At 32.1% G+C, this 24345-nt stretch overlaps 1 protein-coding gene and 1 non-coding gene across 4 annotated transcripts in view; one reads left to right on the top strand and one right to left on the bottom strand.

The window, feature by feature from the left end:
* Positions 1 to 24345, top strand: part of zgc:172282 — a 265284-nt gene that overhangs the window by 44904 nt on the left and 196035 nt on the right. The window lies entirely within an intron of this gene.
* Positions 153 to 234, bottom strand: trnac-aca (transfer RNA cysteine (anticodon ACA)). The gene has a single exon. It is a non-coding gene; the product is annotated as a tRNA-Cys (tRNA).

The following is a 24345-nucleotide window of genomic DNA, read 5'->3' as shown; positions in this document are numbered from 1 at the left end:
CTTAGTCCCTTTATTAATCCGGGGTTGCTACAGCGGAATGAACCTACAAACTTATCCAGCACATGCAGATACCCTTCCAGCCACAACCCATCTCTGGGAAAAAACAGCTTCAACAGAATCACTGGGCTCTCTCAAACGCCAGAGCATATGAGCAACAAGGATGGGATTCGAACCCATGCGTGCAGAGCACAATGGATTTGTAGTCCATCGCCTAAACCACTCGGCCACCTCATCATGTTTTTTTTTAAAAAAACATGAATAATAATACAAAATAAACACTTAATAATACAAATAACAATGATATCCCATGCTGCAAAAGTCAATTTACTTGAATTAACTGCACTTGGGCTTTGATGCAATTCAACTATTTTATCTCAATGATAGTTTCTCATAATCATGGAGGCCAAAATCAAAAGCAAATTTCGATTAATTGCACAGCCTTGGTTAATAGAATTACAGTGAATGAGAACTTGATTTTATGCACGTGTAGGTTACTAGGGGTCGATTAAATTATTGGTAGGGACATTTTAGTAATTGGAGGGACACATCACCTCCGTCCATGTCAATTATTTTTCTTTTTATTTTCTTTTAACATTTTTTTAAAGATTTACAATAACACAACAGGGGTATATGTGTCTCATGTCATCATATACAATAATATAGCCATCTATTATACAATCGACCATCGGCTAGTAATTCAGATACATTCTCTAGTCTTTTCAGATACATTCTCCAAAAACTGCCATAGAGGATTCCAGATTTGCCAGAAATCATCAGATTTCTGACGCAAGTCATAAGTCAGTTTTTCCGATTGTAAGAAAATGGCAATCTGATTTATCCACATATTGATAGAAGGAATGTTAGGAGAGGACCACAACAAAAGAATACTTTTTTTTTCGCAATATTTGTACAAAAGTGTTACACAGATTCTAGTCCATGACAAAGGTGTAGAGTTGTTTTACAATTCAGAAGATTAACAGCTGGAGACAGGGCAACATTTTTACCAATAATCCTCTAAACTAATTAGTGGATTTCTTTCCAGTATGTCCTAATCATGTCACAGTCCCTGAATACATGCATCGCAGTGCCAACATTGGATTTGCACTTAAAAAAAAAAAAAGAGAAACATTAGGAAATACCTTATTTAGACAAACTGGTGTTGAATATGTTCTGTTAAAGATTTAAATAAAAAAAATTGCTCATGGTTTGATATTGTGGCACCTTTGAATAATATGCCAGAACAGACCGAAAGACGTTCTTTTTCACAAAAATTTGTTCCACAGTCTTTTCCCCAAGTAACTTTCAAGGAGGTAAGCGATAAACAACCTACATTAGATAACATTGAGTAAAAAATAAAAATAAAGATATATTCCCTTTGAGGGAAAATGAAGAATACAATTGTTTATCCATGTCAGAAAAATCAAGACGTATTCTGACATCATTATGGGAGGATTCTAGAAAATGTTGTATTTGCAAAAACTTGTAAAAGTTGTTGTTTGGTAAAGGAAATTCCTGTTTTAATAACTGAAATGATGTCCATGCCAATTCTACGAACTTGACTAAACCATATTTGAGTGCTTTACATGGAACAGATAGCAATATCGCTTTGAAAAACTTGCACTTTGAAACACCTTTCTAATCTAAAGTTTGTATTTTTGGTGATTAAATACGGGTAGCTTAATGGTTGTTTTCTTTTTAAATGAAAAGCATTGTGTAGATGCTCACAGGGCTAAAATGGCTTCTTCAATCTTCTCTAGCAGTTTTCTAGCCACATTGTTACCACTGGGGATATAAATGGGTCAGTAGTCGTAAAGTACCTCGTCCCAGAGGGCCACCTCTACAAGGCCATGAACAGTACAAGAATCACACTCGGTTAAACCCTCGTCAGGGCAAGATGTGGGCGGCAATTCCCCAGAGATCTGCTACCCCATCAATAATAATAATAATAAAAAAAAAAAAAAAAAAACACTGTAGCTTACCAAAACTATTGAAAACTAACATATTTTTTTTTCCTCTTAGCCTTTCCATATTTTAGACTCCTTTATAGAAGCCCATAATTAGCATGATTTGTTAAAAAAAGAACTGATTTGCTTTCAAGCTCCATTCAATGTGTTCACTTAAAGGTTTCGCTTTTACAATGCATGAAGCCCTTATTGCGCTTTCAAGGGCACAACAATGACAAAATCCCCATTTAGGAAGTTTCCCAGAGGGAACCAACTGCGAATGTGTGCTTTTCATGCCTTCTCTCATTGGAGATTCTGATCTAAGCGTCATCCCACACCTTTCACAGTTATATAATTACATCCAGAGGCCATTCTGTCAATCATGTTTACCCTTGTGGACACGTCCTTGGGATTCACCCTATTTGCCAGGACACTCCTCAAACCACAATCTGCACAACATGTCATTAACAGTCTGGCGGAAGCTGCATTGACTGCTCCCAACAATGTAAATGGGAAAGATTTACCTTTTGTGTCGATCTTGCGTCACCTTCTGTCTGCGCACATACAAAAACACATGTCAGTCGAGTGCATTAACGCCCCGTGGGTAATTTGCTGTTGTTTTACAAGGACGGACAGGGTCAGTTACTGCTAAATGCTAGCAGGTAATCCTTCCCTTGAGGATCTGAGATGACACTGATGATTAATGGTGCAGAATAGAAGCTTGAATATGACAGAAACGCTTAGCTTAAAGAGACAGTTCAGCCATAAATGAAAAATTTGCCTTAACTTTTTGTTATATATACCCAGTCATTCCAAAAACTACTGTTTATTAGCCTCCTGTTAAATGTTGTACTTTTTTTTTCAGATAATTTGCAAGTGTGGTTTTTCAGAGATTTTTAAACAAAATAATTTTATTAAAGTTTTTAAATAATAAAAATGTCAAATAATACATTTAATAATAATAATAATAATAATAATAATAATAATAATAGTAGTAGTACTATTAGTAGTAGTAGTAGTAGTAGTAGTAGTTGTTGTTGTTGTTGTTGTTGTTGTTGTTGTTGTTGTTGTTGTTATTATTATTATTATTATTATTATTATATTAATAATAATACTGTAAACAACATTTTACTGCTTAGCTAACAAGATTTTAGTATTTAACTAGTATTTAACTTAAAGTGTAATTGAAAGTCTTACATAGATTATTTATGCAAGTTATGTTATTTAGGCCCAATCCCAATTCCATATATCATACCCCTTGGTTTCAAGTGTAGTCCTGAAAAGTTTCCATTCCAAGGGCCATCTAGCACTTCCCCTTAGCTCTACGCCTTTAAGCTAAAGAGAATTTGGACACCAATAACCCTTCAGGTAAACATGCAAAATGAGGGGTAGGGGAAAGGGGATGGTCTAAGGGGTAGAATTGGGATTGGGCCCTAGGCAAAGTCAAGTTTGTTCTGTAGCCGATTAAATTAAATAATTCCATAAGGTGGCTAATCATATCAAATTTAGCAGTTTAACTAAAAGTAATAATACTTTCTCAAGAAAAAAAAACATAATAATAATATTTTTGTGTTTAATAATTTAATATTTTTGTCTATTTCTTTTTTTTTTTTTTGTAGTTTGGTAACATGATTTCTACTGGCTGTTTAAAAAGAAAGAAAGAAAGAAAGAAAGAAAGAAAGAAAGAAAGAAAGAAAGAAAGAAAGAAAGAAAGAAAGAAAGAAAGAAAGAAAGAGAAATAAAGATAAGGAAGGAAGGAAGGAAGTTGGTTGACCAATTCAAGGTGAAGATCTGAATGCAGCATTTGTTATAAAAGAAAAAAAAAAAAGTCAAAGCAGACAGGGGTCAAAACAAGTGCAGACAGCAATTACCAAGGTAATCCAAAACGTTATCCAAACACAGAGGCAGTGGTCAGAGGAGTCCAGGATCATAAAAAAAAAAATTAAATTAAATAAATAAAAATAAATAAATAAATGAATAAACAACAAAGACAAGACAAGACCAAACAAGAAATCAGGGAACAAGAAAATGTCCAGTAACAACAACAATCTCAAGACAATACTTGGATGGCATCCAAACTAGTATGGTTCCATACATATGAGAGTATGAGAGAAACAGTAAGTGAGCCAAGCAGAATGTTCAAATTCATAGTATTCGAAAAAACAATAGGCAAGAAAAGAATGACCTACTACTTCCAGCAAGTTTCTGAAGCATCCAATGCACACTTTATTATCCCATACGACAATGTGAGAGTATTTATAAATGGGAGGTGGGTGGCACAATTGACGTGGGTAAGTCATGTGATAATAAAAATAAATAAATAAATAAAAAAAAGAGATTTATACTACTAAGATTTATACGTTAAATAAAGTACTCATTCAATTGTAGCACCTACTTTAATAGTAAACCATTTCAGCTTTAGTCGCCAGCGTGTGGATGAGTAAGCATCTTTAATAGTCTAAATAATGTGCAACAGCTGGGAAAGAGTGATCGGTGCAAAGAATTATGGGCAATGTAGTATGCTGTAGTCACGTAGTAGTATAGGTATATTTCATTTATATGTTATTATATTTATTTAAGCTTTATTTATTTATTTATTTATTTATTTATTTATTACTTTGGTAAGCAAATGCAGGTAAAAATTATTTATTTGATAATGCTTAGAAATTTACAGACTTGTTTCTTAAGGTGTGCAAACCTAATGTAAGTCTTCATAACATGTTCAATATATTATAATACATTTAACAATATATTACACATTATATATACAACAAAAAATAATTCTTACAAATGCAGATTAATCTGTGCTACCACTTTTTTTACTTTACTAATTTGCATATTCCCATCCTCCTATTTCTGTACAGTTATTCTGTAAAGGCGATGAAAGAAATATATTTTTGCCATAAAAGTGAAAATACAGAACCTACATTCAGATGCCCTGGAGAAAACTGCATTTTAGAAGAACATTTCAAAAGACACTTAAAGGTTTCTGCATCTGAACTTTTCATTTTATGGTGGTTTGATGGTAGATTTCTTTTTAAAACATTCTAAGCCTTCATCCAGAACAGAACGACTGACATACATAAATGTGCCTTCTATAGGTACATAATGCTGCTGTACTTAAAGTTCAGCAGTTTTAGATGAAGAGACTGTATGTGGTGTGAATTATGACTTTTTTTTTTTTGCACAAGAACATATGAAGAGTGTTTCTACCCGCTGGCACACATCTGTCAGGGTCGCTTTTACCTCAGCTTAATCTCCTCTCGCTTTTCTTCCCCGAGTCTAATGTCAAATCAAGAACTTGATAACCTTTTTACAAAATAGCTAACTAAAAAAAAATATTTCAAAAATCCACCAGCGAGCTTGTTTTCACCTCATGTTTGTTATGCTTGCTTAAATATGAAAATGCCAAATATGGTAATGCAGGCTTTATTGTCCTTGAAGAGCAGCTTTATTAAAGGTGCCGTGTTTCCAAGGTCTCTCTTCAAGACTGGATAATCCTACTGAGAATGAGAACCTCATTAATAGTGTTTGGATGTGAATAACTCATATATCTACATTTTTGTAGGCTTTTCATTTTCTGTGCAGCCAAATTACATTCTCTTGTTGCTGAAAAAATCTTTAAAATTTTGCAGTACAACTCCAGAAAGTGAGGGAAGTTTATACAGTAAAAAAAAAAAAAAAAAAAAAAAAAAACATTTGAATATTAAGTTAAGATCATGCTCATGAAGATACTTAGTAAATGTCCTTCGGAAAATATATAAGAATTTGTTATGTATAGTAATATGCATTGCTTTAAACACACATCTCTAAAGGCAATTTTCTCGGCATGTTTACAACTCGTAAAAGTAAGGGAATTTTGTACAAACAACAAATGATTAAATTAAACAAAAGTATGTAGAAATGCATTTGAAACATGATATGTCAGAGATATGTCAGGAATATGTTCTCTATAAAAAAAAAACAATAAAAAAATAAAGCTTTTCAGGTGTCGACAAGACTATTATCCATTTGTATATAATGTTGTATATATATATATATATATATATATATATATATATATATATATATATATATATATATATATATATATATATATATATATAAATAGATAAATAAAGAAATAAAGAAATAAAGAAATAAAGAAATAAATAACAATGGCATCAAGTCCCGTAGTTTTCTTGAAGTAAAAACAAAATAGACACAATACACACAACATTTTACAAAACAGAGGTGTTTAAACTGGCAATGAACAATATAACGGAAATATATAATATAGATAACAATCAAGCAAACAAACAATAACAAGATGCATCCAATGCAATTCTAAGGCAATCTGTAACCTTGATATAGTGGCTAATTTGTATTAATTTACGTGATCTTGCTCATACATTTTAGTTTAAAAAGTCTGAAAATCCAAAATGCCTTTATTGTTTAAGCCAACATTCAAAACCTAATTTAACAGATACTTTTTTCTACATTACCACTATCATTTCTACAATATCACTAAATCAATTCAACACCAGCCCCCCAAAAACAACATATTTTCTTCAACTAAACATAATACATTTTAAAGTATTTTTTTGTGAATTCTTCCACATTATAGACTTGAACAAACAAACAAACAAACAAACAAAAAGTCAAAATCAATTCTCAATCTGACTTTCGATAATGTAACAAAAGCTGTTTACATCACTTTATAAACTCTCATATCTGGTTTCTTCTACTTTAAATGATCGATTGCTGTGTTGCTGTTATTGCTATGTAAAACTGATCTTTGTTGTTTGTTCAAGCTACTTGTTTAAAATGAGCTGAAACAACAAATTCAATACAATTCTTGAATTTTGTGGAACAATTGTTGAACTTTCTCACAAATTGACTGTGTGGAACCCAGCATACATGAATATTTATACTGTAAAAAAAATGTGGGGTTCCACACAATCAATTTGTGTTGCGACAACATTAATTAAGTTAAGTTATTAGTTTTTACAAATTTAAGTGGATTGAACTTAAGCAATTAAGTTGTCAAAACAAATTTTCAAAAATGTTTTTTCAACTCATTTTTAAATAAGTAGTTTAAACAAGCCACAAAACAACATATTTTTTACAGATATATATATATATATATATATATATATATATATATATATATATATATATATAGATAGATAGATAGATAGATAGATAGATAGATAGATAGATAGATAGATAGATAGATAGATAGATAGATAGATAGATAGATAGATAGATAGATAGATAGATAGATAGATAGATAGATAAAAATAATTTTTAAAAATTCTGTAGATTTCTTTTGGGAAAAAAAATGTTTTATGTTCAATCTGCTTAAATTAGTTTAGAAGATAACTTCAAGTCCATACAATATTTAGATTTTAAACAATTGTCAGCTAAATACAAAATACGTTTAACAACATTCGTACAAAAATGTAAAGCTTATTTGTTCAGCTTTCAGATAATAAATAAATCTCATTATAAAAATAAAATAAAATAAAAAAAAATAATAAATAAAAAAAAAAATAAATAAATAAAATAAAATAAAAGACAACATCGGCTCAATCTGAAAATGTAGCCCTATATACACTTCTGGAGATCACAAATAGTGTAGCCAGAGGAACGTAAGGCTGCATTTCGCCCTTCCTTTTCTCGTTTACCAGCTGACCACTTACCAGCTGACAGTTTACCTCAAATGAATGGCTTTTGTAATGTTACCAGATTGTCTGTTAGCTCGAAACATATGTCAGTGGACTTGAGATGCAAAACGAAGTTGACTGCGATGACGGGGTTTTAGTCTGGCGAAGAATGGTCCTAAAAAGTAGGCAAGACAAAAACAGAAGCCACAAGATAAATGAAAGAAATAAATAACAGGGTGAGAATGTGATAAAATTTAAAAACATGATGAAAATCAGGCTGCTGTGAGACCTTTTTTTCTGCATTGCTTTTTAAAACACTATCGGTTGGGTTTAGGGAAGGGGGAGGAAATGTCAGTCAGTCAGTCGACAGCAGATTCTACTGGATACTCGCAAGAAGAGCAGGCACGAACAGCACTCAAGAATTTGAGATCTGAAAAAGCGTAAAGAGCAGCTTTTTTTGTGGATTCGCGAATACAAAAACTGCAAAAAAACGTAGCTCTTGGGTCGTATTTTGCTCTCTCCAGAAATGTTTATAGGGGTACATAATCAGAATGAACCTGCATTAATTAAATAAGACCTATCTGACTGGTTGTGGGGTCCAGGGTTACCTATGAATAGAGCAGTTGGAATGTAAAGCTCGGAAAATAAAATCTCTCTGCAAAATCTCTCGAGTCTCTGAATATGTAACAGCAACAAAGTGCGTGACGTAGAAGGACATTTAAATCGACCGAGCTGTTTTTCTCAGAGTGCTTAATATTTTTTTAGATGTTTGTTTTGTTCTCTCAGTTGAAGGGCAAATCTATTAAGGCTGCTAATTTCCCTGTCTGTTGTTAATGCATCAGAAATTAGTGTTGACTCTTTTCAAAGTTATTGCACATAACGCTCTCCCACATTCCCACTTTTCCATCATTTATTATCATTTTCTGTGTCGGTTTGCTTCTTTGTATGACTGATGGATGTTTGAAAAGGCTCTTAACAGGCTGCCGGGAAAGCTTCAGTTACTAGAGTCTCTTTTTGAAACGTGTGATGGATAAATAACGGGATGAATAACAGCAGTTGTGGGTGCATTAAAGACGCTTCACCGACCAAACTAGCTTTCCTTGTGCATCATCTGATGAGTAACGCTGAGCAACTTTCCCCTTTTAAGAAGGTTACAAAAAACACACCCAAAGCACAGAAAAGCTTATGCAACGCAATTGTGCTTCCTTCTGGTTGAGTGAGACCCGTGAGCCACCGGATCCTGCATATTTCATGATCTCTTAGTCTTATTCCCTGTCCTTTTGCTTTGCACGCACATGTAACAAGTTTCCCAGATTGATTTCTTCTCAAAATGCATCTTGTTTTTTTATTTATTTTTTTATTGACTATACTAACTAACTAAATAAATAAATACAATTTAAGTGACACTATTGTTTAGCTCAACATATATATATATATATATATATATATATATATATATATATATATATATATATATATATATATATATATATATATATATATAAATCAACAAAAAAAGGTTACCAAACAGACATCACTGGCACTTATTTATTACTTATTTTTTGTTTTAAATAATAACATATTTATATAACATTATACATACGGTATATATTAAGTTATAACTCTATATCATATATTACAATCTTTCATGATATACTAGGTATTAAAGAAAAAAAATGTTTCTTTTTTTACCAAACAACAAAGAACAAACAATGAATCACTGGAAACTTTATTTATTTTTTAATTTATTTACTTATTTATTTTTAATTGGAACATGGTGCCCAGTTTTGCAATTACAACTACAGCACTTGAACACAAACGAGGTTAAGCTTATTAACCTTGTTTGTGTAATGTATATCCAGTCTTTTAACACATGCCATGACCATTAATTCAGTGCAAACAGCACAATATTCTGACAATATTCATTGAAAGGCTGTCATAAAGTGACCTTCTGTTTACATCCACCCACAGAAGGGGTATTTCATCATCCTACAAACAATATCACCTACAGATCATTTTGTCAGCTGTAAAATGAAATAAGAAATATTTTAGTATGTAATATTTTATGTGAAATTTTTTAGCATTTCAATCATTTGACATGATTGTCCCGTAGGCCATACGTTGCAGTAAACAAATATTTTTATTTATTTATTTGTTTAATATATACTGAGGCATGACTGATAATGTTGTGTAAATATCCCTGGTTCACTGCTACATATACATTCATTCATTCATTTTCTTGTCGGCTTAGTCCCTTTATTAATCCGGGGTCGCCATAGCGGAATCAACCACCAACTTATCCAGCACGTTTTTACACAGCAGATGCCCTTCCAGCCGCAACCCATCTCTGGGAAACATCCATAAACACACATACACACACTACGGACAATTTAGCCTACCCAATTCACCTGTACCGCATGTCTTTGGACTGTGGGGAAAATCGGAGCACCCGGAGGAAACCCACACGAACGCAGGGAGAACACGCAAACTCCACACAAAAACGCCAACTGAGCCAAGGTTCGAACCAGCGACCCAGCAACCTTTCTTGCTGTGAGAGCACTACCTACTGCACCATTGCTTCGCCCCGGGGTATACATTATTAACCATTTTTTTTATATTACTTAAATATAATATATTGTGTATGCAACAATATTTTCACTGTAGTAAGTCCAATTAATAATTTCTTCTGGTGTATTTATTTATCTATTTATTTACTTTTTGAATTTCAGACATTAAAAAAAAAATCACATGGGAAAAGCTATTCAAAAAGAAAATGTTCAGAAAAAATAAAATAAAATAAAAGTCAATTCTGAGAATCTAACAGTTACATGTCATTTTCAATTTTTGGTGAACTATTCCCTTTAAATGCATTAGTATGCATGGCATATTGGGAAGCAGCATCTAAGAAATATGCTGTAAATGTTCCACCTATTTAAAAAAGAGGCGGGAGCAGCAGCTCATTTGCATTTAAAGAAACTCACAAAAACAGCATGTTTTTAAATTTTTTTTATTTTTTGGGCTTTCGCTCAAAAATGGGCAAATACAGCTTTGTATAATAAACAGCATGTGGAATAATATGATCTGAAACTTAACTGACACCCTCTGGCACACCAGAAACTTATTTATTATTACTTGTGAAAGGGGGAATAATAAGCCCCCCTTCTCTAAACACATCATTAAAATTGAGAGAAAAGCTCTTCTCTAGAGGTTTTTTTTTATATAAATTTTTTTTATTAGTTTTGACTTGCCTGAGGTAAATAAAATGAGAATTACTGATCGAGTTAAAATGTAAAGTAATGTGTAAGATTAATTCATATTTTATGCTAAACTTTCTATAACTTTCAACATTTTAGCGCTGTTTGAACTGAGGTATCTTTATGACAAATTAATCAAGACAACAATTTAGTTTTTTTTTTTTTTTTTTCATAAAATGAAATATAATAATAGCAATAATTAGTCATGGGTGAAGATTAATTGCATCCGAAAGGAAAGTTTATTTTGACATAGCATATGTATGTGTACCGTGTATACGTATTATGCATATAAACACACACATGCGTGCTTATTTGAGACTATGTGATACACATTCTATAAACATTTGAACATATATGTTTTAAAAAGTTTAGTTGTTTATGCACACAAAAAAATGTTGGGCTATTTATTTAACTCAATACTTTAAAATATTTGATGCTTTGTGGGATTATTTTGAAGCTTTATTGGGTTATGTATTAATAACTCAACCAGTTAGGTAAAATGTTTGCTGCTTTGTTGGGTTATTTTTAGCCTTTGTTGAGTTATTTATTCAAAAACTTTGAATTGTAACAGTCAACTTATTTAACTGACACAGATAAGCTTTATTGATATGCAAAGTTTATTTTAGCTGTAACACAATAAAAAAATAATATATATATATATATATATATATATATATATATATATATATATATATATATATATATATATAGTGACGGAGGACACAAATATTGAACAAGAAAGGGAGATGTAGAAAGGCAGTGAAAGCTTAGATAGCAGCTGAAATCTCAGTAGCTCTTTAGCAACCCTCTGCCCTTCGTCAGTGTAAGTTAATAACAGTTTGAAATGTGGCCTTGTTTATTATCAAAATTAACAAAATGCAAAGCGATTTTTACAGAAAGTGTGCAAAATCATGTCTAGCGAAAGTTTATAAGCTTCAGCTAGGCTAAATATGTTTTAGAACATATTTGTTAGTTCAAATTACCATATATAAAACCAGAAGTTTCAGTGGACAAAACAATAAATAGATATGATTTTAGTCGTTAAATGTGTGAAGTAGAGCAAAGAAAGTGTGTTAATGTGGTTGGACGAGCATGGCAGGCAGTTTTCAGAGACAGATGTTAAAGGTCACAGGGGAAAAACAGAGCCTCCGTGCTGAAATCGTAGGTGATCGAGTGCAATCCAAAAATAAAAAGTCTCCTTGCAGTTTTTATTCTCCCTCTTTGTAAAGCCCAGGTAAAAGCCCTCATGGGCAGCACTTAAGAAACATTAACTGCAAGTTAAACAAATAAGTGGTCAGTCGTGGCACACATCAGTTGATTAAATGCATTTCGGTGGACTTTGAAGATTGAAACATTGCCTTTTGTACTGAGCTAATACAGATTTTATATATATATATATATATATATATATATATATATATATATATATATATATATATATATATATATATATATATATATATATAGACATAAAATATAAACATACAAGACTTAAAAAAAAAAACATCAAATCAATTATTTGAGTAGGAGATGTAGGTTAATGTAGATTTTCATGCTAGGTTGTAATTTTAAAAATAATGTACACTTTTTTTGTCATATGTTTCTGAGCTACAATTATAATGTATTTAAAAAGTCAATATCATAATTATGCAATAAAAGTCTAATTCATTATATACTCATAACCTTGAATAGTCATAACCATGTAAAGAATTAAAAAGACATGAAAGCTCAACTTTTTTAGTCAAAAGTATGATGGAAAAAGCAAATATTGTGATTCACAGGTGAAGTTTATTCATGAACTAATTTAGAAAGGATCACATGCTTATGATTGACCACAGGTAGTCCAGAAGGTTTCTGTGTAAAGTTTGAGGATCTTATAATCTCAGGGCTCTCTCCCAGGACAGCATGCCGAGCACACTTTTTAATCTATCATCAGCTAAGTGTGAACTCTTATAAAAATATGATATCAAGTCATAATTATGTCAACATTTTGACAAAGTCAACATTATGAAACACTACATCATAATAATAAGATAAATGTTCAATGTTATAATATACTAAATCATGAAACTATGAAATAATTTAAATTTAAGACATGAAAGGTCAGATTTGTTGCAGATTTGTTCTCACCGGTTTGAAATATACTTGCAGCGGTAGCAGTATTGAAACACTATTTACCCACATCACATAAATAGTTGAAAAAAATAATAATTTTAATTGTATTATGACATTGATACAAAATAGTGTAAAAGGATGATAATAATAGTAAAATAAACTGTCAGTAACTGTACTTGGGTATTAATATACCATTAATATACCAGGGCAGCCCAAGTATATTTAGTGACAGTTTTTTTTTTTTTTTTTTTTACTATTATTATCATCCTTTCACAATACCCGTTAATTCTTAGTGTGCATGCACATTAGCTCGGTCAACTTGGAAAAAAAAACAAAAAAAAAAAACGCTGATTTAGTTTGATTCGAACGAAACAAAACTAATAAAACAGTTTTTGTTTAGTTTTATTGGTGATTCCAAATATGTAATGTAATCGTAAGCTTGGTAAACAGCTTTGAAGAATTTGACGTTTCCCATTCAGACAGAATGCCAGAGCATACTGCCCGAGAGGCGTTTAAAAGATGGCCGCTGAGCGAAACGACTTGGTTTAAAGGGAATTTGGTATAAATGATTACGTACCAAATCATAATTACGAGGCAAACTTATGCATGAAATGAAACACATGCAATACCACATTTGACAAACTAGGTCATAAATTCTAAGTTAAAAAATGTATGCTAAAATGGAGAAAAATAAATAATAATAATAATTTAATGTATAACAATTTATAAGTCATAATTTATATTGAACAGTTTATAATTTAATAACTACAGTACATATAAATGACTCAAATTCCTCAATAAATTAATAAATAAATACACTGAAGCATATGGCCGGCTGTGTAATGTCATGCAGTTCCGAGGGTAAGTTCAGTTCAGTTAATTAACCTCCGACTAGGCGAATGTGTCTGGTAAACATGATACTGAAATTATACCAAAGTTTCTCTGTGATATGTAGATATATATATTTAATGCTCCTCAGCAGAATAAACATCCTGAGGCATCTGTTTACTTCAAACATTTTTTTGCTGAATGTTTCATAAGATGCGACAGGTAAATCACAGGCTCCAAAAACGATATCCTTAAATTTGTCCCTGTCCCTGTCAGATCTGTCATTTCTGATGACGAACTCAATTAAATCCTCACATTCAGCTAGAATAGTGGTGAACGGGAACAGACTGGAAGGTAAAATGTTTTCAAAACTAACTTAGTCAGTCATCTGTTGTTGTGTGAACATCAGTGATTGAATTAATTCAGGTTTATGCCTAAAATATACTGGGAACATCAGAATTAAGGAACAGCCTTTAATTTCTTATATTAAAAATTTATAGGAATAAGAGCAACATGTTTTATGTAATATAATGTTAAGATGATGTTATAATAGATATATAATATGTAAAAAATGGTTACTCTGTAATAATGCTTTAAAACTTTTCTTTTATTCACGTTAACTTTAGGTTAACTTTACATAGAGAATTGGACGTTTGTAGATCCGTAGTTTTGAGGTCTCCTGTATGTTCTTAATCATAAAACTGGAATATTACAATCACTTTCACATGGCAACAACTGACTAGCTAAACTTAGTTTTGAAAATAGTTTATATCCTTGATGTCCTGTGAGAGACTAGTGATTTTTGTAAGAGACTAATGATGGCTGTACGAGACTAGTGATTTCCCCTTAAGGGACTAGTGCTTTCCGATGACAGACTAGTGATGTCTGTAAGAGACCACTGATTCCCCATAAGAGACTAGTGCTTTCCTTTAAGAGACTAATGATTTCCTGTGAGAGACTAGTGATTTCCTTTAAGAGAGTAGTTATGTCTGTGAGAGACTCGTGATCTCTTATAAGAGACTAGTGATTTCCTATAAGATACTAGTGATTTCCTGTAAGATACCAGTACTGTCCTCAGAAAGACTAGTGATTTCCTGTGAGAGACTAGTTATTTCCTGTAAGAGACTAGTGATATTTTCTTGTAAGAGACTAGTGATTTCCCATGAGAGACTAGTGACTTTTTGTAAGACTAGTGATTTCCTGTAAGAGACTACTGACTTATTTTAAGAAATTAGTGATTTCCTGTCAGACTAGCGACTTTTTCTGAGAGAATAGTGATTTCCAGTAAGAGACTAGTGATTTTTTCTGAGAGACTAGTGATGTATGTGAGAGACTAGTGATTTCCTATAAGAAACTAGTGACTTTCTCCATGAGACTAGTGATTCCCTGTAAAAGACTAGTGACTTTCTGTGAGAGACTGGTGATATCTGGTAAGAGACTAGTGACTTTTTGTAAGAAACCAGTGACTTTTTTTGACAGACTAGGGATTTATTGTGAGATAAGTGATTTCCTGTGAAAGACTAGTTATTTCTTGTAAGAAACTAGTTATTTCTTGTAAGAGACGAGTGATGTCCTGTGAGAGACTAGTGATTTTCTGTGAGAGACTAATGATTTACTGTGAGAAACTAATGATTTTCTGTGAGAGACTAGTGATTTACTTTGAGAGACTAGTGATTTTCTGTGAGAGACTAGTGATTTCCTGTTGCTGCAGATGATCTGAAGTCATTGAAATAAACACTTTTTTTTTCACAGCCGTGACATTGAGTAATGTACTTCAATCACATCTGTTTTGCATTTCCCATTAAATATTGAGTTTTTACTGAAGTGCCTTTATTATTGTAATTGTAAACACATCTCTGCTAGAAGGGACAAAACTAAAATTGCTACATTTAAACACTGTTGATTACACTTCTAAAAAAAAAATACATAAGAAAAAATCTATTGTTCTTAAATCATTCTCAGATTTACATCTTCAGTGCATATACCTGTATAAACATGGAAGAAAGAAAAAAAAAAGATCTTCATATACTGTAGCCTGATGCATCAGACTCTCCGAATTCCTCCATATAGATGGCACGTCTGTTGTAACCTGTATAGTCTATATGGGATCAGTGACACATCTTCACAGTTCCTGGCAAGTCAGAGCTGAAAGCAGGCAGTATACAGCACAAAAACTCACTGCACCAGCCTAAAAATAGAGGCTGAAGACTGCAGGAACTGTTAGAAAGGGCAAACAGAGAAAAAGCAATTGTGGGGTGATGAGATATCTGGTGTACACTTCATTCCCATTGGAATTTGGCGTCATTCAGGGCAGAACTATTTGAAAAAAACTGTTTATTATTCCATACAGACGGAGCAAGAACAAAATACTAATATACAATACATAAAAAATCTATTTCTTTTCACACTGCATATATGACTACATTTAAAATTAGTATATTAGATATTATATTTTTAAACACACTGTCCTTTTTTATTAATAATGTTATGGTCACTTAAATTGTTAAATAAATAATTTGTGTGTGTATTATTATTATTATTATTATTATTATTATTATTATTATTATTATTATTAATAATAATAATAATAATAATAATAATAATAATAATAATAAAAAAATAATACATGTTAAAAATTTTATTTTATAATGATTTACAAACATTTATATTTTATTTACTGGCTTTACTTAAATAATATTTGATATGTTTTAGACATAAATTAATTTATTTTACACTATAAAATTTACAAACACAAAATATGTATACAATAATAATAAATATAATAATAATAATAATAATAATAATAATAATACTAATAATAATAATAATAATAATAACAATAATATTAATAATAATAATAAAAATAATAATAATAATAATAATATAATAATACACATCTTTGTTTAAATTTAATTTTTAAATGATTTACAAACGTGTATTATTCATTATTTTATTTTATTTTATTCTATTTTATTTTATTTACTCATATCATATCTACAAAGAGTACTTTGAAAAGGCAATATCTGCATCCATTCTCCGTTTACTGCAGCATTTATGTAATTCTTCCTCCGTTCACAAGTTGTCAGCGCCAGCCTGATCTAATAAGTAGGTATTTGGGTTAGTGAAGGTTTAGTGGTTTCCTCCAATAGGGGCTTGTTAAGAATGCCGTGGTTAAGTGGTGTCTTGGGCTCTCGAGCGATCAACAACAGTATTGGGTTAGAACAGAGGGTTTTAACCCAGCAAAGAAAACATGAAGATGGAAAAATCCATTAAGTTAGAGTGAGTTGGTGGCGAAGTCATTTCCTCCGCGGGGAATAAGCTCAGTTAAATCCTTCATCCCTATCGCTGAGCCAGATATTGGCATGCTATTGATGTCTTTTTGTAGATGTTAGTTTACAAAAAAAAAAAAAGAAAAAAGTACTATGGAGAGTGTATAATCTTCGAATTTAGTCTCAATAGTCAAATATTCCATGTGAGCTGAACGATTCAGGAGTAAATATGTTAAGCATGTAAAGGAGAAGGCCAAGCTAAAGGAAAAAATTGAAAAAATAAATAAATAAATAAATAAATGATTTTGCAACTTGTTCAAACTACCTTTTGCTGTGACACAGAAATGAAAAGATGGCACTAGACATGACCCTTACTGTTGATTGGCTTTGTGATCATTTTTTATTTATTTATTTTTTAATATTGCTTAGTCAGTGCACCTTTAAGTATTACCAAAAGAAAAACAGAGCTACTCTTCTCAGCACACACAATGACAATAAAGCTGTTGTTTCCATTAATCAATTATTTTAAAAGCTTATTCACCCTAATTAAAAACAAAACAAAAAATGTTCTATTTGATGAACCTGTCGAATGGACTATTTAAATAGGAACAATGGTTCCCAGATCCCACCCAGCTAAACTATTAAGCTAATTGCAGTTTAACTCAATTAAACATGTCATTTCAGTGGATCTAGAGTAGCAATTAGAATAATAAGCATCTCCATGTCCTGTATTTATCACTCTCTTTCCTAGACAGAGCCAATAAGAGCTGTTTAAAGGCAAATGGCTTTATTTAAAATAAAAAGAAGGTCGCTTTTATCATGCAGAACTAGCCTGAAGCTCAGACGGCTTTTTAATATCCGCCTCAAGTCACATTTTCGCTTTTTCTCTCTGCAATGGCGATGTCGAAATAATGAAATAAATTAGGAACAAGACCTCGCGCGGCAAAGCCTCAGGAATATATAGCTACTTTGTTTTGTATTTTTCTTATTCGCTGTATCTGGAGAATGTTAAAGCCGAGAATGAGGTTATGCTGGTTTATAGTAGATCCACGTCTCCTCTGAGAGATATTTCACTTCCCGTCTGCCTCAATCTTTCCTCACCCCGAAATGAAAAAAAAAAAAAAAAAAGATTATTTCTGTGGTATGTTTTTCTGAGGGGCTAAATTCATAATTTAAGCTATATTCATTCCCCCCTGGTTAGCATAACAAGTCAGGAATGGCATTTTGCTTTTCCTATTGAGTTCTGAGCTGTAGACTGACACAGTATTTCTGTCAATGTGTCAATTATATCATGACTAGGGAAAGTGAGGATCTTCTAAAAACATCCAAAAATGTGCTGCATTCTTACAAATGTAGTTTTTCAAGCAGTTTTAAACTTTAATGAGTTCTTTTTATTCTGTTGAACAAAAAATAAGTTATTATGAAGTAAGCTAAAAACCTGTGAGCATTGACTTTCATAGTATTAGTTTTTTTTTATTCTATGCAAGTCAATGGTTACATGTTATACTGAAGATCTCAGTGTTCAATAGAAGAAAGAATTTAAAGATATAGATTTAAAGATTCAAAGATTATAGATTCAATGATTTAAAACAACATAAATAAATGTCAATGTTCATTTCTGATTGATTTATCCTTTTATATGCCTTGTTATGGATTGTGCGTATCATCATGAAATTATGTATGACTAACATAACAGAATAAAATGCTAACTCACCAAAACAGCTTCTGTATTATAAAATGTCTTTTATCAACTACTATCCATACTTCAAACAAAACTGTTTTTTTGATCTTTGTAACTTTTGAATGAATAAAAACATAAATTTTTTTGATTGGGCAGATGTTAGCAATGGTGGACATTAACTATGCATTTTTTTCTTCACTACTGTACATAAGTACATTTTGAGCTTTTTTTTTTGATAACCTGGTAAATCAGTTTAAAAAAAATGCTTTAACAAGATGTGGAATTAACTTAATCAGTTAGCGTTTCTGTGTGGAGTTTGCATGTTCTTCCTGTGTCCGTGTGGGTTTCCTCCGGGTGCTCCGGTTTCCCCCACAAATCCAAAGATATTCAAAGGTACATTTCACTGTGGCGACGCCAGATTAATAAAGGGACTAACCTGAAAAGAAAATGAATGAATGAATGAATGAATGAATGAATGAATGAATGAATGAAAGAATGAATGAATGAATGAATGAATGAATGAATGAATGAATGAATGAAACGAACTGATCTGCATCAACTCATTAATTCATACAGATGATTCATTCAGATTGAGTCTGCAGTAAATGATTCATTGAATATACACTTTTTTATGCTTTTTTTTTTTTACCGATTTACCAAGTTATCCAAAGAAAGCCCAGCTCTTACTCCAAATAAACGAATAATGTTTCTCTGAGCATAAATTAATTTCTCCTCTTTAAAATAGGTTTTTCTTAGCTACATTCAGGAAATGTATAATGGTGTAAAAGTGCAATATAATAGTGAAACTTACCTACAAAAAAAAAAAACTAAAACAAACACCTCTAATAAAATACATAATAAATAGTTTAAAAATTAGCTTATGAACAGTAGTGAAGTAATATGCTTAGTTACTGCCCAGAATACAGAATAATACAGAAGCTGTTTTGGTGATTTTAATTGGTTATGTGAATAAGAAATATTCATAAAAACAAACAAACAAACAAATAAATAAATACATGAATGAATAAATGAATGAATGAAAATGTTTTTCATCCATACATTAATTTTCTTTTCGAATCACTCCCTTTATTCATCTGGGCTAACTTACCCCGCATATGTTTTACGCAGTGGATGCCCCTCCAGCTGCAACCCATCACTGGGAAATATCCATACACACTCATTTACACATATACACTACAGTCAATTTAGCCTACCCAATTCACCTGTACTGCATGTTTTTGGACTTGTGGGCAAAAACCGGAGTACCTGGAGGAAACCCACGCTAACGCAGAGAGAACATGCAAACTCTACACAGGAATGTCAACTGACTCAGCCAAGGCTCGTACCAGTGATCTTCTTGCTGTGAGGTGATTGTGTTAACATGATTTTAAAAAAAGCATAATTTAAAGATGCATTATTTTTGCTGCTTTAGCCCATAATAAACATTAAACTTATATGGTTACATAGTGTTCTTCTTAAACTGTTAACACATTTTAAAACACATTACATCTTTATATATATATATATATATATATATATATATATATATATATATATATATATATATATATATATATATATATATATATATATATATATATTGTTTACATTTTTCAGCACATTTATATATACTTTTTTTTTTATATGTTTTTGTAGGGTAGCTGACCTAGTTTGTTATTTTCGCTTGTTTGAACACACATTTTTATGATTTATGAGAATTTTAACTTTTGGTAATACAAAATTCTTGCAAAATAAACATTTATGGGTGACATGGTAACTCAGGGGTTAGCGCTGTCTCCTCACAGCAAGAAGGTCGCTGGTTCAAGCTCCGGGTGGGTCAGTTGGCATTTCTACTTTCCCTGTGTCCACGTGGGTTTCCTCCAAGTGCTCCGGTTTATTGCGCAGTCCAAAAGACATGCAGTATAGGTGAATTAAATAAGCTAAATTGGCCGTAGTGTATGTGTAGATGTGAATGCAATAGTGTATGGCTGTTTTCCAGTACTGGGAAGGGCATCAGCTGCATAAAACATATGCTGGATAAGTTGGCGGTTCATTCCACTGTGGTGACCACTAAGAGCAAAAGAAAACGAATGAATAAACATTTATCAATTACGTGTATGCATAGCTAGTGTTTTTTTTTCCCCTACTGATAAACTTTGTTGAACGGTTAATGTGATTTTTTTTTTTTTTATGTGGTTCCTTTTACAGCATCAATATTGTAATGTCATTCAAATACGACCAGTTAACCAGATCTAAGAATTCATTTAGTTGTTCAAGCATAAAACGAAAAAAAAAAAAAAAAAACGTTCACATGCACATGCAGGGGCACCCCTCTGTGTAAACTCTTGCCACCCCTGTGGCAACCCCAATTTTCTGTTGACATTATTAATTTAAATGTATTTGCATAAATTTCAATAAATAAATAGCAGCGATTATTATTATTTTTTAATTCATCAATTACACATTTTTTACAAATATGTAAATCTCCATAATAAAATAGCGAATTGTTCAAATTTCAACAAGCAGCCACTAAATTATTGTGGCTTGATTGGTGCCACTGACGTAGTTGATTCACTGTATATATATATGAAATGTGTTTTTAAACTAAATTTTGATTATTATTTTAGATTTTTTTTACTTAATTTGAATTTACTGACTTTTTAGGAATAAATTGCGATATTTCAAAAGTACTTAATTAATTTAATTGAAACCACATTATTTCATTTACTAAAATCAAAATTATAACATTACACTGAATTCATTTACTAATATTTGGTGCCACCTCTTCTGGTCACACAAAATTTCATGGGGGTGCCACTGTGCACATGCCATCAGGATCAGCAGGCTAGCGCAGAAACTCTATTGAGAATACTGGGGTAAATAAATATTTGGCATGGAAAAATGTAATTTAATGCAGTGCATATTGTACGTTCCTAAACATGACAATTTTATAATGGCATACAGTTAATCGAAATCGTTTTAACTGGGTTACTTAAAATTAAAAGTCCTTCTGCATATACCCTATAAGTAATTATAATACTTAAGTACATACATTCATTCATTCATTCACTCATTCATTTATTCATTCATTCATTCATTCATTCATTCATTCATTCATTTATTCATTCCTTTTATTCATAAGGGGTCGCCACAGTGGAATGAACTGCCAACTTATCCACCATGTGTTTTACGCTACGGATGCCCTTCCAGCTGCAACCCAATACAGGGGGACATCCATACAAACTCATTCACACACATACACTAGCCAATTTGGTTTATTCAATTTACCTTTAGTGTATGTCTTTGGACTGTGGGGGAAACCAAAGCACCCAGAGGAAACCCATGCAAACGGGGAGAACATGCTAACTCCACACAGAAAAGCCAACTGACCCAAGCGAGACTGGAACCACTGACCTTCTTGCTGTGGGGCAACAGTACTAACCACTGAGCTACCATGTGGCCCTACTTAAGTACATACAAGTACAGCATTTGTATCTGTACTCAAGTGTCTGATTTTTGTATTTCTAATCTATTGCCAATGGAGGTTTGTAAATAATGACAGGATTTATTCCTTGCACTGTCCCTTTAATCAATATTCTATATATAGGTAAGTGCTTTAAAAATGAGCTCAATATCAAAGTGCATGTCCAACACATGTTTCATGCTGCATAATAGCCGACAAGCCATCCAAAAGCGGAGTGGATTTAATTTTTAATCATTCTCTCTGCCGGCTCCTCTGACATCTGTTTGCTGAGGGAATGCTGAGACGTCTGTATGTGCAAGGGGAGCTTTATTTTCTTTCCGTCTGTCTTGAAGGTCATTATGTGGGGACCTTTAATATCTCATATGCCTCGAGTGACAAATGCATAACCCTTTTGGCCTCAGAGTTCATTCATGTTTGTGGACTCATCGAGTGAATGCTTCCAGAGGTTTTTCTTCCAAAAAATCAGAGGGTTTGTCTTTCAGAATTGTCACAAAAAATGAGGCACAGACAAAATGCTGGGAAACTTAATAAAATCTATGGACAGAAATATGTCTTGCCAGTTTAAACATAGATTCATGATCAAGATACCTCTCTCATTAATGCTAGCATGCTAGCACTAGATATAGGAGTTCTAGTTATAATCTAAATTGTTGTGTAAAACGAGCTAGCAACATAATATGTAAGGTAAAACATGTTCAGTACCAGCAGAGCCACCGCTAGCGGGATTGGGGGATGTAGAGGGGAGACTTGTTTGGTGGCTTGATGGGAGTTAGGGCGATTCTACGGGCCCACATCATTTTGGTGCCCCCAAAGATAATATTGAGAACCCACCAGATGCCCCGCCACCCCTTTAGCTTTACACTATCGTCCGTGACCCCAACAACGGCCCGTCCCCCCTGCTCTTCACTTTCATCCACGACCACCTCTCCCCTACTTTTCACTTTCGTCCATTACCAAACCCCACGTCCACAACCAACATTTCCAACAACTTACTTTCCACAGACCACATACCCTCAACCAGTCACCACCAACCCCCAGGTCTTCAACCTCGCAGAGGCTTCAACTTTAGTCCCTGATGACTTTCGTTCACGATACTATCAAAATGTTGCCATAGGGTACTATAGTACATTAAATTGTTTTTGAACCATACCCTAGTAAAGTGTAGTAAACTGTCCTTTTACTATAATAAACTGTGGTGTATTGTAGTATAATGTACCATATTGTTGCAGAAAACAAAAGTTTTGGGTCATTTGTTTGTATTACTACACTTGTTGTATTATCACAGCAACTACAAAATCACCACAACAGATTAATTCCAGTACTTTAGTATGATTTTAAAAAATACAGTATTTGCATTACAATAGTACTGTATGTTTACATTTGGAATAAGCTAATGTTTAAGTTAATTAGCAACATGCTAATTCATAACATGACAACAAGTTAAATATGCAACAAAATATTACCTATACAGTACGTGTTGCCATGCAAAATATGTTTGCCATGCTAGAAACATGATAACATTGCAATTCATGTTATCAACACGTTAAACATATATATATATATATATATATATATATATATATATATATATATATATATATATATATATATAAAAACATTAAAATATGGTAATTCACTCTTACATGTTTAAAAAATGGCAGAGCATGTTAGTTCCTTGCTAAAATGTTAGAAACATGTTAGTAACAAACAAGCTAGAAAACATGGTAGAAAAACGCAAATTCATGTTAGCATGATGTTAAAAAAAACTTGCTGCATGATAATTGATTCAAGCAATGTTAGGTAATCCATGCCAAAACATGGCAGCAGCATAGGCTACTAAACATGCTAAAACATGTTAGTTCCTTGCTTAAATGTAAGAAACATGCTAGAAACAAGCAAGCTAGAAAACATACTCACTAATACATGCTAGCATGGTGTCAAAAATTAGCAGCATGATAATTGATTCAAGCAATGTTAGGCAAGCTAGAAACGTTTTACATTTGAATGGTATTTCAGTCTTACTCCTTAAGAATTTCATTATTAATTTAATTCTGGGTTGATATTTATATTAAATAAACAACATGTATACTTCAATAAGTCAACTATGCATCAACTAAGAATGA

The sequence above is a fragment of the Danio rerio genome, chromosome 15, assembly GCF_049306965.1.
Source record: "Danio rerio strain Tuebingen ecotype United States chromosome 15, GRCz12tu, whole genome shotgun sequence".
Lineage (NCBI taxonomy): Eukaryota > Metazoa > Chordata > Actinopteri > Cypriniformes > Danionidae > Danio > Danio rerio.
The sequence above is the reverse complement of the archived record's forward strand: the minus strand, read 5'-3'. Positions and strand labels throughout refer to the sequence as shown.